This window comes from Colossoma macropomum, unplaced genomic scaffold (genome assembly GCF_904425465.1).
Source record: "Colossoma macropomum unplaced genomic scaffold, Colossoma_macropomum, whole genome shotgun sequence".
Taxonomy (NCBI): Eukaryota; Metazoa; Chordata; class Actinopteri; order Characiformes; family Serrasalmidae; genus Colossoma; species Colossoma macropomum.
In genome coordinates this window covers 17198218-17216460 of record NW_023494798.1, presented here as the reverse complement: position 1 = coordinate 17216460, position 18243 = coordinate 17198218, and the positions used below count along the sequence as shown (strand labels likewise).

At 39.7% G+C, this 18243-nt stretch overlaps 1 protein-coding gene across 2 annotated transcripts in view; it reads right to left on the bottom strand.

Annotated features, from left to right (window-relative positions):
* cdh13 (cadherin 13, H-cadherin (heart)) overlaps positions 1 to 18243 on the bottom strand; it is a 504621-nt gene that overhangs the window by 280736 nt on the left and 205642 nt on the right. The window lies entirely within an intron of this gene.

The following is an 18243-nucleotide window of genomic DNA, read 5'->3' as shown; positions in this document are numbered from 1 at the left end:
TGCTTTCAAAGAGGGAGGATGTGATAATTACTTATTATCACCCACTCCTAATTCTTTGGTGATATGAAGCTGAAGTCAGCTATTTGCCAGCTTCTTGTTCAAATTTTCCTGTTCCACCTTAAAGGGTGCAGCGGTTACATTCTGGTGCTTCAGGCATCGGTACTGCTTGGACTATTTAAGGTGGAATGGGAATCTATTTATCTAGCTAGCTACTGAGACATCAGTATATTATTAGCGATTCTTTATGCTTGTTATGAAGAAAAGGACCATAATACAATGAAACTACATTAAGCTAAGATAATACACTGGTTATCACAGTTTTTCAACAGGGAAAAGGCTTACGTTTGTGGGTTTCTTTGGTCGCTTGTGCAGCCATGTTGCTGGTTTCTATTTTTTCTCATAACACTCTGTTTGGAGTGTGCCTCTGAAAAACCTCTGTTTGGAGGGCTATGTAGACCTAACACTTCACCCTACACCGCCATCTCAACAAAGATCGAGATACCCTAGACGTGAACGTGCAAAACAGAAAGCTAAGGGCTAAGTGGTAGGGGCAAGGGGTGAAATGGGATCGGGCCTTAGAGTGATGGTCCCACTCACTGGAAATTAAAATGTGACTGGTGTTTCTAATTATGTTAATAACACATAGGACTTCAGTTTAGCTCCACAAGTCCAAACCACTGGCAGAGCTCACTTGGCTAGATCTACCTAGGTACCAGAGGAAAAACTCCAATTTCTTTTCTCAATTTTCTGTTGGCTGATTTTAACCATTTTGTTTCCAACTGAAAGTTAACAATGAAATGAGAGTATTATATTATTAACTCAAAAAATGTGAACGCCTAGAAGGCCCTAAGGGTTCCCGGCTGATCAAAACCATGCATGAAGCGCATCTGATGAATCATTATACCATTCACATTCTAACTAGCTTACAATAAATAGGAAAATTCCATTTTGTAAATGAATCCAAGCGAGTGAAAGTCCTAGCAAGACCATCCATTAATCTTGTTCATCTTTCCCACATATGGGCTCCAACCCAGATCACTCCCTAATGCTGATTCTTTTCTGTTTTTTCATAACTAATTACAGACTCTGTTAATTCTGAGTACATTATTATTCCAAGAAACCCTCAGCAGTTTCAATGAGTGGCCTGAGCATGCCCACACAGCTCAATGGAGAAGGCCTGCAAACCCATACCATTCACAGAGGCCAGCAGAGAGCTGGGACGCAAATAGAGCTTCCAGCTGGCGGAGTGTTACACGGCTTCCCCAACAGTACGAGCTGCTACTCCACCACAAGTGATTATCACACAAGGACTGGGCAGCAGAGAATTGAGCGTTTACCTACACACATTTCAAAGCCAAATACTGAAACAGCATTAATGTGCATTGTGTGTCTTAACAAATTGGACAGAACTTCTAAGTGGGGTGCAAATACCTGCATTCATTCAAATATAATTAACACAGTTCTTAATTCTACAGATTAGCCATGCATGTGCACAGAGCAAAGGAAAGTGCAAGCACTTCTCAAGCATACACAATTGTTGCTATAATAAAAATGCAATATAATGATTCAAATCAAGCCCAAGAACTGCTCGTTTCCTCATCTTAGTACAGCTACTGATGTATAAAGGAGGCGGCGTGTGTGTACAGAGTTCTACAGATATTACAGTAGCTGCTTTGGACAGATGGAGCTTCGGAGATTGCTCTCTGTCACTAAAGCTGACCGACTCTGAACAGCTTACGATCTTCTGCAGTAAAGAGAAATTAGTGCATTGGTCAGTCCAGAAGATGCAGCTACAAAACTTGGTAACTAACTGTAGGAGTTGAATCAGGTGTGTTTTAGCTGTGAAATCAGGGTGCAGGAGGCTGAGAATTAAGCGTCCTCCCTATTTTACGATTTCAGAAAACAAAGTCACTTCTAGGCTTGCCCTCTGCAGTTAACCTTATTAGAACCCTGGTCATCATCTTGAAGGGCATTCTGATTCTAGAGAGAATACACTCTCAGAAAAAAGGTATTAAACTGTCACTTTCTGAGATACATTTTGCTGTTCTGTTGTGACCCTATGGTAGTCGGATGAATTTTCAACTAATGTTATATAGCCATGTGTAATAATTTTATTGCAAGTGATTTCTGTACAGGCTTCCTTTTTTAATTACCTTTCACACATACAGAACTCTGATCTCTCTAACACAGATCGCTGTAGCCGTTAAACAGAGGACTGGAAGAGAGAAACGCAATGACAAGGCTAGAACGACAATTCACCTACTTCATTTTTCCGGGCGGCAATACCAACAGTCTGCTACAGTAAAGAAACATGAAAGATGCTGACTGTATTCAGACTGTATTTCCATGAGTCTTGTGCGTGCAGGGTGTAAATATGTAAGCCACAATTGTTTAAAAAATATTTTATTTAAGAATATAGATTTTTGGTCAAATTTGAAAACAGAAGCAATAACAACAAGCTGTTAAGTAGCAAAGTCTGGATATGTTGAGAGCAAATTACTGAGGAGGACTATTCCACCTCCAAACATTAAAGAGGGTCCAACCTCCTAAATCCACGCATGTTTCTGTACTGTAACCTCTTTAAACTGGTGCTGTTACGTTGGGATAAATTATTGACTTTTTTGTTTGTTTGTTTGTTTGTTTGTAATGCTGTTAATTTTCCTGGTTTGACGCTTCACATCATAAGTAGGTTTAGCCTGAAGACCAGCCACTTATGTGCTGTACTGTATGTTGCTGTAACTTCAACATTCAAACGCAAGTTCTGTAGATGACTGTCTTGATAGAACTAATTTACCTTGATCGTAGAAAGCTGTGCTAATTATCTACTAGGGATGCAACTAGTGATAATATTTACAATTGATAAATCAATTACTTAACCAGGAAGAGGTGCATCTGTCAATAACTAAATATGTCACATCAAACACAATGTTTCCTTCAACAAATACAAAATACAAGCATTATTCCTCTTTTTGCACAGTGCTCAAAAAACACCTTCCCTATTTCCTAATATCAAGGCCCTTACAACAGATCTTCTGCACTGCCCTCAAAAACACTATTCTACTTAATGTGAAGACACTGGACATGGCTGTCTAAGTAGCTGGCCGTCCCACTATTATGGAGGTAGTTTATTTCTAAAAGAATTTTTTTGTTTCCACTCAAATTATTTCTCCTTTAATGACAAAGCAAAGAAAAATTAATTAATTTGTGTTGTCAGTAACATCATGTAATAAAACCTGATATTGCTGAGCACACAGAAACAGCCCCCAGCAGAGAATAGGGCAGGAAATAATTCAAACTCTGCAAGCAGTGGCTCCCAAAAACACTGTTTTCATGTGGGTAGGAGGCCAAAACAAACAGAAAAAGTAGGCTGTTTTCAAAAACATCCATATAGATGAGCAAGTCTGTATGCATTAGAGTGCGAGCCAAGAATAAGGATAGTTTAGCTGTGCAGTTCAGACGAACATACAGTTTAACTTTTCAGCCAACAGTGTTTATGTTGCTAAACTAAACTGAAAAGCAGACAACAATGTATTATTGAGTTTTGACAACAGTTTTACTGAAGTTTTACTCATCATTACTCACCATTCTGAGTTTTCTGTATTCCTATATTTCTACAGGTTTTCTGTATTTCTATGTGTTTTCTCTGGATGCTCACCTGTAAGAGTTATGCTGTGGTGCCAGGTGAGCTTGTTTATTCATATCTTACAGGGAATTGTGTTCTTAGTTGATGTTAAAGCGACATATTCCCATATTTTTTACTTTTTGGGTTGTGCATAACCCTGTACCAGGGTTGCCAATTTTTGTGGTTTTAGCGTGAGAGTCACAATTTTGGGTCTTTCTTAAGCTCTTACGCTACGCAAAGAAATCTAAACCAAACCGCTGTCATGTTCAGAAGAAACTACTTCACGTGCTTCTGTCACCAAACAATGTTGGGGTAGTTACTCAAAAGGTCTAGAAAATTCTAGAAAAAAAAATCTAGAAACTCGCCAAAAGCCGTTGAAAAACAGCTGCCTTAACATACATTTTGCTTTAACCCAGCTTGCAACACACTTGTACTAGATATTCAGTGTTCTTTAATGGCTTTGTTTAAGTGTCTGGAGCTGCATTAGAGCAGAAATGTGGACCAGCTGGAGGTCCCTGAGGACTTGTTCAAGAACCATAGATCTAAACCGGAGTGAGAGTTTCATTTTTGCGTGCACAAGTGCGCATCCACTCTTACTCAGCTTAAAACACTAATGGTTATAAACTGTGGTTCAAATTAGTGTTTGAGGCAGTGTAACCGTGGAAATGTATTTGTGCACACAGAAATAAAGTCTTACTTCACCCTCACTCCAACCACCTCATGAAAGTTGAGTTTTCCCTCTTCCATTCAAGAAATGTAAAGAGGAAAACATCACCGAGCAAACTAATCCATAATAGAATGAATTGCCTTTTTTTTATTGGCATCATCGCTAACACTGATTAGTTGTTGCAGCCCTAATAGCTACACTCTAAAAAAAATCACAGTTCTTGAATGGTTCTTGGTTTGGACAGTACAGAGCCTTTGCATTATGTGGATGTTCTTTAAACTTTAAAAAGATTCTTCACACTAGTCTTCAACTGAAAGGTTCTTTAGGGATTCTTTAGGTCCTTAAGGGATTCTATGGCATCACACACACAAAGAACCTGCTTTAATAAGAATGGAAGTTTAACTTACCAAGTTTTTAAGTAATTTTCAAGTTTAGTCAGTGTGCGAAGTACTCCCTGGTTTTTGTTGGCTGGCTTATAACTCACTTTCCATAGCAGCGCTGATGCTAGCATCAATGGCAGCAAAATGTTTCATTTAACAATTCTTTGTCTTGTTCCAGACCCCTCCAGGACGGCCTGTATAAATACATTAGTTTACAGAAGTTAGCAACTGAGCGTGCAAACTCATAGGGCAACAATGACACCTTGTTTGCAAGTGTTCAAGGGGATTTGTCTGTTTCACTGGGCCTACACTACACATTTTTTTGCCTGATTTTTACCCCAATTTGCCCCTTGTGACGATCGCAAGCGACTGACTGTGCAGATGATCTTGTGCTATGAGTGGAGAAACGAGTGAATCTTTAGCCCTCCAATCAAACTCTGAAGTGATCTGAGCCCCTCCGATATTATCAGACATGTACTGTCAGAGGGTCAGTGATTTACTCGACGAGAGATTCAAACAACAGCCAATCAGAGAGCTAGAAACAGGAGAAGAGATGCGCATGAGACAGAGAAGCTCTGTATAAAATGTAGGCAAATAAGAGCTGATATCATGTTTATAATGTTTGGATCCAGACGTCAAGCCACTCTCTTTACAAGTCAGCTGCCAGTTTGTAGTGAAATATTTCTCCAGTTCTCACTGTAATATCAGTGTTTCTCAGCCCCATATTAATCCCTAGTTTGCACATTCTCTTCGCATAGAAGCACAAACAGGTCCGGTCCAGTACAATTAGCTTTATTAGTATCATGTGATCTCTGACGAGATCTGGGATTTTGAGTTCTTATTCGTAGCTCAAACTCATTAAGTCTGTTATACTTCCTCTTGGCCTTGTCGTCTAGTGTGAGCGCCCTCACAACAAAAAGACAACAAATTCTGTGACAGACTGATGTTAAGTTTGTGGTGCTCTCCGTTTCGTAATCTGTACGCCCAGCCTTAGATTACTAAACTTTTCTCACTTCCTTCAACAAGTGAGCACTCGGAGTTGCATATGTATGACAGATAGAAAGTTCAGGGACACAGCAGGGAAGTGAATGAGAAAAGGAAATGGAAGTAGGTCCCTGTCATTCTCTACAGCCCTGTCTGTCAGCAGCAGATTCTTTCTCCTCTCTCTCTTCATTCCCAGCTCCTCATGCTTTGTTTGTGCTCTGCCAAAGACTCTATAATGGCCATGGATTTGTGCCGTGAGTGGTTGCTATGGAAGTGTGCTCTCTGCATGCTGGGTCAAACTTGTTTTTTCTGTTGCTGTACACACAGCGAGCAGCTGTGTTATCGATCTGTCCGAACAATACAGGAAAAAAAAAAACAGAACTTTTCTCTCAGAGCTGCAAGTTTATTAAAGGACTGATGAGCTCCTGCCGAGGAGAGAAGAGCAGAGGAGCAGGAGGGAATGAGGCAGGGTGGACAGACGGGATATGGACAACGGCAATAGAAATGGAAGGAAAGGAAAAGTAGAGGAAAGGAAAAGTGGAAAACTTGGAGGGGCAGAGAGAGAAGCGCCACGAGGAGTTTAGAGTGATCAAGGGTAGCTGCAGGGTGCAGGGGAGGTGCTTGGTTGCCGTGGCAATTGATCGAGGGAGTGGTGGTACGCTGCTTTGCTGTTTACAGTACACACACACACACACACACACCAGCGTCTGTTTGAACAAACACAAACACACACTCTCTTATACACGAGAGCTCCCTCTGCTTTCTTCTCAGTCATTAAAGGCCCGCAGAGAGCAGCCTACTGGGAGATGCTCACCTATTTCTATCAGTTCTCATTAGGAGCTCAGACAACATGAAAGAGAAGCAGCCTGCCGCCACTGTCTGAGGATGACAGAGAGGAGGGGCTCCAAACACCCTCCTTCTACACACACAATGCAGCAGAGATGGGGAGGAGAAGAGGAAGCCACACACACCTAATGCACTACGAGTGAAACTTGCATGATTGTACCCCACAGCAGAATCACATCCAAGCTGCCAAGCTGCACAGGGTTTGATTCTCAAATTTAGACTTGAGTTTTAAATAAGCTACCTTAGTTCTCTACTCAGAACTCGGAGCTACTGAATTAAAGGAACTCTGAACATACAGTGCTGTGCAGAAGTCAGAGACCACCCATAATTTCCTCTCCGAACAGCCATTACTTAAAACTAGTTATTCTTTTTTCAGTAAATATATATTTAACAGAATACACACACACACACACACACACACACACACTTTCTAAACTGCTTATCCTTCTGGGTCGCAAGCGGGGGATGCTGGAGCCTATCCCAGCAGTCGTTGGGCGGAAGGCAGGAAACACCCTGGACAGGTCTATTTAACTAAATATTAGAACTAAATATAATTTCAGTATTTAGTGTCAACTTTGGCCTTTATCACAGCTTCCATTCTGTTTGGGAGATTTCAAACAAATCACACACACAGACACATTATCTAAGCCACTTTTCATTTTGGGGTCGCAGGCGGTGCTGAAGCCTATCCCAGTATCCCATCTGGAGCCCCCATATTGTTCTACCTCCAAAGTTCAGTCTTAGAAGTTGGTTGCACTTTGTGCTTTACATGATCCAAGTAATTCCAAACACATTCAATGATGTTGAGGTCTGGACTCTGGGGTGGTCAGTCCATTGTTCTGACAACTTCAGCATGCATGCATGAATGAATGAATGAATGAATGAATAAATGAATGAATGAATGAATTAATATGCTTGATTTGCAAATTTTCTTTATTTTCATCTATTTCCTTTTCTCAGTAGCAGCTTCTTGACAGCTACCCAACATGTCTCAAAGATGAAAGCTGTATGACAGTGTTGGTGGTCTTGCACGGTTGTCAGGAGTCCCAATTTTTCTATCTTTAATAATTTTAACTCCTGTTTTGGAAATTTTCTTTGACTTTCCCTTGTGAATGTATAACTTGTATGAGTAACTTAATGGATATTTACACTGTAAATGAAATAAATGAAGGCTGGTCTCTTACTTTTGCACAGTAATGCAAGCAGAGAAGAAGAAACTCAGAGAATACAAGCTCAAAGAATAGAAAAAGGGCTGGATTGTACAATAATACATGCTCAATTATTTTGATAAACTGCTGTGTTGTTGCTGCTTTCTCTGCTAACTTCAGTACAATTAATGAAGGCTTCTCTCACTTTGTGTTTTTAATTAATCCTCTCACTTAATTAGCACCGACACACACTTCAAAAATTTAGGCGCACCTTGTTTCACACAGAATATTGCATGTAAATCTAGTCACAACTATCAGGATTTTGTAGGTTCCATTGTAACATTTGGCTGTCCAAGGTGGCTCTAGATGGTTCTTGGCTACATTAATGGACAAAACGTATCATTCTGTCTGAAGATAGGCAGAAGTCCGGAGACATCTACCAATAAATGTCTATGTTTCCTTTTTCAGTTTGAAATAACATTCAGTATCATATTTAGTCATAATGCCACTCTTATTTGCAAAAATCACAAAACCACAAGACTAACTGACATTCTACACATTTTATTCCCTTGTCATGATGTCAGCATTCATCAGCACTCAAACCTGTCAGATGTTTAAACCACCTTTGGGCAAAAATATGTTCAACATGAGCTTTCAACAATAGTTCAGAAAAGAAAACTGTCAAATCATTATTCACAATACTCTTCATTCTGAGGAAGACACTTTCACAAACATTCAAACACTCTGACAACCCTGACAAACAGGGCAGCGCTGAGGGCTGAGCGCTGCTAAATATAAACATATTAGCAAAGAGCTGTTTTAGGTTAACAAAACATTTGCAACTATTTTAATTACTAAACTGAATAGCAAGGAAGGTAAAATGTCCATAAATGTTTGATAGGAAGTTTATTTTACCATATATATTGTAGTTACTTTCTCTATTAACTTTGGGAATTCCACTGTTTTTTAAGATCTCCATAATTAAATGCTTAAGTTGTAAAGAAAGTCATTCAGAATTTGAACCATTCATAAATACTGTTTTATGATAGTTTTGCAAAGGTTTTGGCCCAAAACATATTTTTCAAAATCCATTCTTGGCAAATAGGTACATGCAGGTCATTGTAAGGCAAAATAGTACCAAAAGAAAAGGGATCACAATGTCTACAGTACAGATATAGCCATAAATAAAACAGTCATGTTTGTGTTGTGCCCCCTGGTTCCTATTACTACCACTGTAAAGAAATTTGAGTTAGTACGTTTCTCTACAATAAAACATTTCACATCAAACCGTTGTGAATGACTTTGTTTATATCTCACTGACTGAATTATGTACAAATTTTGAAAAACTGGTGGAATTCCCCTTTTAGAACAATTAACAAGAGCTACACTCCCTCTATATTTTTATACAACGCTCTAATTTCATTAGCTTCATCATACCTCTGATCAAGCATGAAAACAGCACTTGAAATTATTTAACTGTTTCCTTAAGACCTGAGCACATAAGCATACACACACACGCCGCACACACACGCACGCACGCACGGCTGTATCGCTCGCATTTATCAGCAGAAGGTCAGAGCTGGATGTGTAATGGCAATCAACAGCAGAGGCAGGTCCATTCTGATTGTTCAGAGACAAGGATGATAATGAGGACAGCAGTGGAACAGAGCACTGGCCTTGTCCTCTGCTCTGCTGATGACACGGCTACACACACACACACACTCACTCATCAACTCTCCAGCAGTACAGAACAATGGGGCAATTAGTCTGTCTGATTGGTTAAAGAGTTTGGAAATCAGTTGAAGGTGTGAAGGGGGAAATCCCAGCCTAATTACATCATGGAACTACAAGACAACCATGCAAACTAACTGAGTTGTACTTAAGTAATAGAAGTATGTGTTAGAAGTTAGAATCCATAAGTGGATCCTGGTCATTTAAGGAGTTACTAATAATCTGATCCTGACTGTGAAGAGAACTGCAGAAAGTAACACTCTGCAAAACAACTTTTTCTCCATAGAGCGTAAGCAGCGGGAGCCGTGAAGAAGTGACAGGCCCTCACAGCAGCTGTAGAGTGACGAGACAGAAATGGAGAGGGAGATGGAGGGGGGAGATAAGTTATCTGAAGCAGAGGTGACCACCACTGCAGTTCCATCCCAGCAGGTAGAGAGGATATCTAAGAAAATCTTCTCCAGGTCACCTTATGTAAATGTGCATCAGGAAAATACGAGATTAAGCAGCCCTGCTGAGAGCATGCATTTGAGAGAAAAGCAGAAATGAGGAAAACCATCATCTGAGAAACAGTAAACTATCTTCACAGCTATATTTTAAGTCATTAAATTCTGATGCCAGAGTACATGCAACGCACGCATGTCTATGTTTGGCAAAATAAAACGTTTTAGTATATAGAATGTCAGCTTTCTGTGTGCTATGATGTTTTCTAAAGCCCTGTTTGAGCTGGATAGGTTTTAGCAGAGGAAGTTCAGTAATGAAATTTGTAAGGGACTTGACTGGCCGATTTGCACATGATAAAGCATCTGTTTAATTTCGCCGTATTACCCCAGAAAGTCTAGATCAAAATGTCATGTTCACCATTAGCATTAAGATTAGAATTCAACAGATCCAAACAAACAGCAAAAACAAACTGCCAGTTAATACAAGATAGAATAGCTTTAGGCTTGTAAAGCGGGTTCAGTGAACTTACCAAAGAGTGCCCAACAGGACAATTGCTCTGCCCTGTGAGAGACACATTCAGGTTTAATTTCATTCTCTTTCTAATTAGCCCATCAACAAAAATGTTTTAGATTACAGTACGCCTGTTTTGAACTTGAGAATAAAGGAATGTGCTAAGAGCTCTATTTTAGCGATTTGTCTTGTTTCCCGGTTGCAAAAAAAACAAAACAAAAAAAAAAACAGCGTGCTGATGATTTTTGTCAGCATTTGTTATTACATTACCATGAGGTTGACTCAAACAGGACTATTATTATGGAAGAAGCCCATATTTTGACAAATTATAAGCCTTAATCAAGCTAGATTAGTTTTATCTAAGGAGGTGCTGTAATTTGAGTGATTATCAACAAGATCTGTAATTTTAATCCAGTTACTCTGCAATATTCATAGTTTTTACAAGTCTGCTAAATTCCAGACTGAATTACCTTCATTCGAGAGTGAATTACCTTCTAGAATTTACCGAACTCAGAGCTCGCTCAGTAATAGTGGTCCTGTTCACACTGACATCACAGTAATACAGTAACATTAATTACCTATTTTTTTCTTTATTTTATTAAAAAAAAAGACCTGAGGACATGTTAAACAGCTAAAATGGAGATTTATTTGAGCCAATTCCTTAATCCTCAAGTTCATGACAAGTCTCCTGACATCCACTACATTTTTGGTGATGGCCAAATTACAAGAAATCTGTCTTGTTGGGCAGCATTTGGTAAGCTGAATGAGCCTGCTTTACTAGCCTGATGCTAGTACAGATGCCATGTAATCACATAATGCGTTGCTATTGTATTGTATAGTGTGGTGCCTGTCACATAATGTTGTAGACATTCATGGGATGATGTTTTGATCTGGGCAATTTGGGTCAATTAATCGCATCTGTATTAGCCAGTCAAATCACGCACAGATGACATTACCGGAGCTCCTCTGGTAAAACAAATCCAGCTCAAATAGGGCTACAGAAGGAAATTCGCTCTGAAATTATTATGTAACAGACAGCGGACATTGCAGATTCATACTAGATTAAAATTATGGTTATCATTGGTAATCAGTCAAATTGCAGTACCTCCCTAGTTAAAACTAATCCAGCTCAAATAGGGCTTATCACTATATAAAAGGAACACAATGCTGCTTTTACTGTTGGATGCTCTGTGATTCGCACATTCAGAACAGAATTCAGATGACTAAGGGCTTATTACTGATTGTTTAATCAGACTGGTGAGAAAAGGCAGCTGAAGTGTGAAGTATATTACTGTTCCTATTTTTTGCTTGGACAAAATGGCAGTTTATGACACAAACAATAAAAATCTGCAATAACTTTGTTAGATCATATCCTTTAGATATTAAAACAGCAATGAGAAACCACATTATTATGGAGGGATTATAGAGAGAAATATCACCTTTTTTGTATTATCATTAAAGGGTTAACCACACATTCAGGAAGGAATCCCTCCATATGAGCATGGAGAAGACACATCCGCAGTGGGAGCATCCTGACAGATGAGCACGGCCTCATGTTAAATCTCTCATCCTTCAGGTCTTCATTCAAAGAAGGAGTGGGAAGGGCTCCCCTTGCAACCTTTCAAGCACAGTTAACACAACCAATCTGTCTAAAAGGCTGAAGCCGACACATACCAATTCTACACACACTAATGCTTTTCCAGTCGTTTTGGTTCATGAGTGAAAACTAGATAAATAAACTTAAAGCACAACAAAAACCAGGACACAGACGCACTTTGTTGTATTTCCAACTTCAAATGCGCTACTAAATATATGTACTTAATAAGATTGATGCAAGAGAACCCTACAAGGAACTTTAAGACAACCCCAGAGGTGACTTAACTTCTGTTTTAACCGTCTGTTTCTATTGTTTTTTGCAGTGACTGGCAGCACGGTTCACTCCAACTAGCATAATGATGTCACATTTATCTACACTGCAAACGGTGCTTTGACTTAAGAAGGTTTTTTCTAACAGCGTTTTAAAACCCCCAGACGCTGCAGACATGATCTCCACCATCCTCTCTTATTAACTTTGTGTGCTAATGCTGATGAAAACTGGTCAGATAAAATACAGGGTGATTCAATAAGATTCATCCGATTTCAAAATAATTTATTTCACTTCTAAATCATTACAGATTAATGAAGTAAAGTGTAAATGGTTTAAGTGAGCATGAAGTTTATTATGCAATTTTAAAGTGGTCAATATGAACCTCCTCCAGCTGTACGGACATCATCAGCGCCATAGTCCAATTCACCCCATACTCGATTGAGCATGTCGGGTGTCACTGTACTCACGGCTCTATCAGTGCGATTTCGGAGATCATCCAGTGTTGTGGGACCAACAGCAAATGCTCTAAGCTGTTGGAGGTTCACTGCCGTCGAAAATCACATTGCAGAGTTACGACGGATTCACTCTTATTGAAGTGGAGAACGCAAAACGCTTGTCCTCGCAGACTGAAGGGAGCCATTTTCCAATGACAGTCAGAAACTCTATGACCCCCTCTTTCAATTGGTATGCGATTGGTTCCTAGGCGCCTCACGGTTCTATAAATATGACGCTTTGAAATCGGATGAATCTTTTTGAATCACCCTGTATTACAGTGATTGTGGTGAATAATGGAAAACAGCACAAAGTGTTGTCACAATATTCTTTACTTTCAGTTTATCAAGCCTTAGTTTTTCTTTACCTTTTTTGTACATCAGTAACGGTTGCTAACATTAGCTGCCTGGTTAACTAGCTTGATTACTTCGATTACGTGTTTACATTTCAGCTGTGTGCATATGGTCACAAACATCAAATAACAATGTATATTTGTTTATTTGTTTTTATGCTACTGCTTTTTCAAACAAATAAACACATACAAACACAGATAACACAAATAAACAGCTTTACATATCATTTCCTCAGACTGCCTAAGACTTCTGCACAACACAGTAAGTGGCCTGTTAGCTTGAAATGGACTGGACCGAGCACTCTGAAGTGCACGCCTGTATCGTCTCTGGTGTTTGAGGCAGTAAGGTCAAGGACGATAAACAGAGGGCAGGAAAGAGTGATGTGCGGATTGATGGAGGAGTTGCTGGAGGTTCATGAAGGATCACTGCTGACTAATAGAAACAGAAAGCAAGAAAGGAGTGATAGGGAGAAAGAGAATAATGGAGTAGGCTAGACAGACGAGGCTCAAAAGACCAGTGGCAAGAAAGGTGAACTTTCTCTGTACCACTTTGTTGACACTGGCTGAAGCAGGAGAATAATCTTTGGCTCTTAGATATGACAGATACGGCCGGAGTAAAAAGAGCTCCTACGGCAGCACTTAGTGACGCCCAAACAAAACACACGCTCTCAATGCTGTCCGCCAGGCAGATCAAACCAGGAAACGCTTCCTGATCTAAGACTGTTTTTATAGAAAATTGGGCATTTCTTTTCTCCATGTTTGCTCTGCGGTTCCTCCTCAATGAGGAAGACAAAAGCTAAAATCATGAAAAATGAATAGGTGCCTCATGGTGGTCACGGAGTGTGAGAGCAAGCGAGTTTTATCCATGCAGAAAATCCATTTTGCCTCGTCTCCAACACATAGCTGCAGCGTCAGAAGAAATCGCCCACATTAGCCTGCCTCCACATGCAGGGTCACTGCAGGGAGATCAGGAAGACGGGAGAGAGAGAGAGAGAGAGAGAGAGAGAGAGAGTGCAAGAGAGAGAGTGAAAGTAAGAGAGAGCGAGAGAGAGAGAGAGAGAGAGAGAGAGAGAGAGAGAGAGAGTTAAAAGAAGATGATAATAAACTGAGAGAATGAAAAATGGGGAAAATCAGGAAACTAAGAAAGAGAACGAGAGACAGTTATAAACAAAGAGAGGAAGTAAAAGAAAGACAGAGAGAGCAGAGTGAGAGAGAGTGAACAACAGAAAGTTAAAGAAAGTTATAAACAGAGAGAGGGAAAAGAAAGAGATATAGCAATAAGACGATAAGAAGAGAAAGAGAGAGAGAGAGAGAGAGAGAGAGAGACAGACAGAGAGAGAGAGAGAGAGAGAGAGAGAGAGACAGACAGACAGACAGACAGACAGAGAGAGAGAGAGAGCAACAGAAAGTTGAAGAAAGTTACAAACAGAGAGGGAAAAGAAAGAGGGAACAATAAGACATTAAGGAGAGAAAGAGAGTGAGCGAGCGAGAGGGCGATAGAACGAGCGAGTGAGAGAGCGAGCAAGCGAGCAAGAGAGAGAGATTCAAAAATAAGAGTTATAAATAGATAACTAATAAACACAGGAGTTATAAACACAGACAGAGAGAGAGACGAGAGAGACAGACAGACAGATAGAAAGACAGATAAAAGACAGATAAAAACACAGACAGGCACACAGACCAACATATAGATAGACAGAAACAGAGACAGTCCAATAAAGAGCAGAGTTGAAAATAGAGAAGGAAAAAGAAAGAGAGTAATAAGGAGTTAAGGGGAGAGAGACTTAAAAAAAGAGAGTGAGAGACAGTTATAAATGGAGAGAGAAAGAAAAAGAAAGACAGGAAAAGCAGAGAGAGAGAGAGACAGAGAGAAAGCTAAAGAAAGAGCGATAAGTACTAAATGGAGAGAGTTAAAGAGAGAGGTAGATTTGAGCAGAGAGAGAGATGTTAAAGAAAGAGAGAGCAGTTATAAATCGAAACAGACAGAGAGAAGAAGGAGAGAGAGAGAGTAAGGGATAGTGAAAGGTTGAAGAGGGGTCAGTCCCATCAGTGCAGTGCTGCTCTTCTCTTTCTTATGCACTAAAGCTCTATAATAATCTATATGTATTGCAGAGGAGCTCTTCAGTCGAGGGAGCTGTGGAGCGTTTCAGCTCTTGTATTCTGCCTGCGTTCGATACCAGAACAGGCCAGTGAAATGGCATGCTGAGTGCTTTATGCACCTCACTGCAATATCATAGCATGTTCTATCCTCTGAGAAATGACTCCGCCACACTTACACAGAGACTGTGCCACACACCATAAAACCCAACAGCAAGCGAACTGCAAGCATTTAAGAACTGTAAAACTATAAAACCTCAAAGCAACACCAGCGCACTTGAGGCGAATATACATCTGGGTGTATTCCAAGCATAATCACAACGTTCCACAATTGATTTTCCATTAAATTTCCTGTGTAACTAGATGTAATCAGTAACTAACTACACTAATTATGCTAGGGCAACATTTGTGCACTGAAGTTATGCAAATATATTAAAGACAATCTCACTGAATTAAGGTTTACAGAAGTTACATGAAGAGAAAATGACAGTTCAAGGGAAGAGCTGATGTTCTTTCCCATCAAAACATTCCACTGGGTGTAGTTCCACTCCAGCCCAAAAAACAGAATTTGGGAAATAATTACATTGTGCATTTTATGCTGCATCACTCAAAGTGCACTGCATCCTGAGAGTGGAGATCCTTATTCTGTTGGTAAATAATCTTTCAGGATGTGTTTGAGACCTCCATCTAGCCCCCATATGGCAAACACCAGGCAATCCTATTCGGCCCCGGAAATTATTTTCATTTTCTATTATTATTAGGCTGAGCTGCACTTCATTCCCCAGCAAACACTGCAACATAAGCCCAATCCCTTTTCACCCCTTGCCCTTACCACTTAGCCCTTAGCCCTCTGTTTTGCGCGGTTCACTCCTTGGGTGTCCAGATGTTTGTTGAGATGGAGGGGTAAGGCAAAGTGTTAGGGCTACATGGCCCTCCAAACAGAGTGTTATGAGAAAAAAAGAAAAACTGGCAAGATGGCTGCGCAACCGACCAAATAAACCCTCAAATGTGAGAATTTTCTCTGTTAAAAATATGATAACCATTCTATTGTCTTAGTTTAACATCGTTTCAATGTATTATGGTCAGTTTCTTCATAACAAGCACAGAAAACCGCTAACAGTATGCAAATGCCTCAATAGCTAGCTAGCTAAATTTTCCATTCCACCTTCCAAATAGTCCAGCAGTATTAACGCCTGAAGCGCCAGAATGTAACTGCTGCTCCATTTTAAATGGAATGGGAAAATTCTAACGAGAAACTGGCAAATAGCTGACTTCAGCTTCATGTCCTAAAAGAATTAGGAGGGAGCGATTGGCAGGGTGGCCTACAGAGCACCACTAGTAGCCTGTTAATGAGGTAATGTTTTTTTGTTTGAGGGTTGTCCCATTTTGTAGAGACAGATTTTAACAACTGTCCCTTGTAACTCAGTTCCAAGCGGCAAGGTTACACTTGAAAACACAGGATGGGGTAAAAATAAGAAATGGGATTGGGCCGTTCTGACCCCTTATCCCAATAACAATCAGTTACACTAAAAGAAAAGATGCCTGGAGTCTAGTTCAAGCAAATACGCAGTTTTAAAAACCTACCTAAAACAATTTAAACAATTAAAACAAGTAAATTTATTTTTGGCGTTTTTTGAATAAACAATGGCCCGTCCAGGTCATGAATGTTAAGTAAAAAATGAAATAAAACACAGCTGGCCCACGGATTACCTAGATTCTTTAATATGGCCCATTCAGTAGTTGAGTTTGAGCCACTGTGTCTGCTGCCATATTTAAAGGTAGCTTTCCAACAAACTACATTAGAAACAAAACTGCAAATTCATTCCAGTTTTTAAAAAGTGGAGAAAATCGTCCACCGACCTGCTCAAACTATAGCAAATTGGGCGGGAATATGGACTTAGCTACAATTCCAATATCTGCACCTATTTTCTGCATGATCATCCCTCAAAAACACATGCATGAGTGAGAGAATCTGATTGACACCTGAAGCTTCCCCAGAAAGCTTAGTACATCAGGCCCACACTGACACTGGTATGATTACAGTGTGAGAAGAAGACATTATCCAAGAATCTAGGAAAAGGACCAAAGTCGTCATTTCTGCTGGTTACATTTCTCTACTCAGTTATACTAACGGCTGTCAAAAGATCAAAATAATTAGTCATAATAAAGCTTATTATTTTGTGCAGTTAATAGCAATTAATCACACTTTTCTTATTTGCTCCAATTTGACACAAAGGTAAGATTTTGTTCCATTTTTACCTCATATCACTTGTTCAGGAGACTCTAAGGTTGATTTGATCTACTCATCAGAAGCTTGTGCACAAACTGCCAGTTTGAGTGCACAGTGTCATTAAAGCAAACAGGTGGCATTAAAAAAAAAAGACGTTTTGAAATCCATGTTAAAATTTCAAAGATGCTACTTTTTGTACTCAATTTGCAATGTTTGTTTTTATTAAATTAGAAAAGAGTGCAAAACACAAGCATTTTCACTAATGGGCTCAGACTTTTGTACCTCACTGTAGCTATACAGTGCTACACTGTATAGTTGACATATAAAGCCTAGATAAGATTTATAAGACTGTATATATTAACTTCAATAATTCAATAACATTATTTTCATCTTGAACCTAAACATGAAATTTCATGATTCCCATGGCTTGACTGCAGTGTCCAATTTCAACACAGACATCCAGTGAGAGTAACGGTGGGTACAGCATCCTGAACAGTTTGGCAAAGCAGTTACTTTGGCAAAGCTGTTACAGCTGTTCAAAAACTGTATTTTTCCGAGAGGACTGTATCATTGAAACTCACAGTGAGTTGCTGGGCTTCAGCCTGCACTCCTGCAGACAGTTTGACGGGTCAAACTAGGAAAATGTGTTCACGGCTTTAAAAAACAGTGGCATAAATAATTTAAATGTATTAATGTGTTATTAACACATTAACTTTGACAGCCCTAATTACAACATCCCTTTGTTTAAGGCCCCATCAGTTATGCTCAGCGCTGAAATGATGCAATCCCCTCTCTACCTCAGTGAGAAACAATCTTTTAGGTTCTTTCCAGCTGCCCTTTCACTGTCCCCTCAAGCAGCCAGCATCACAGGACAAC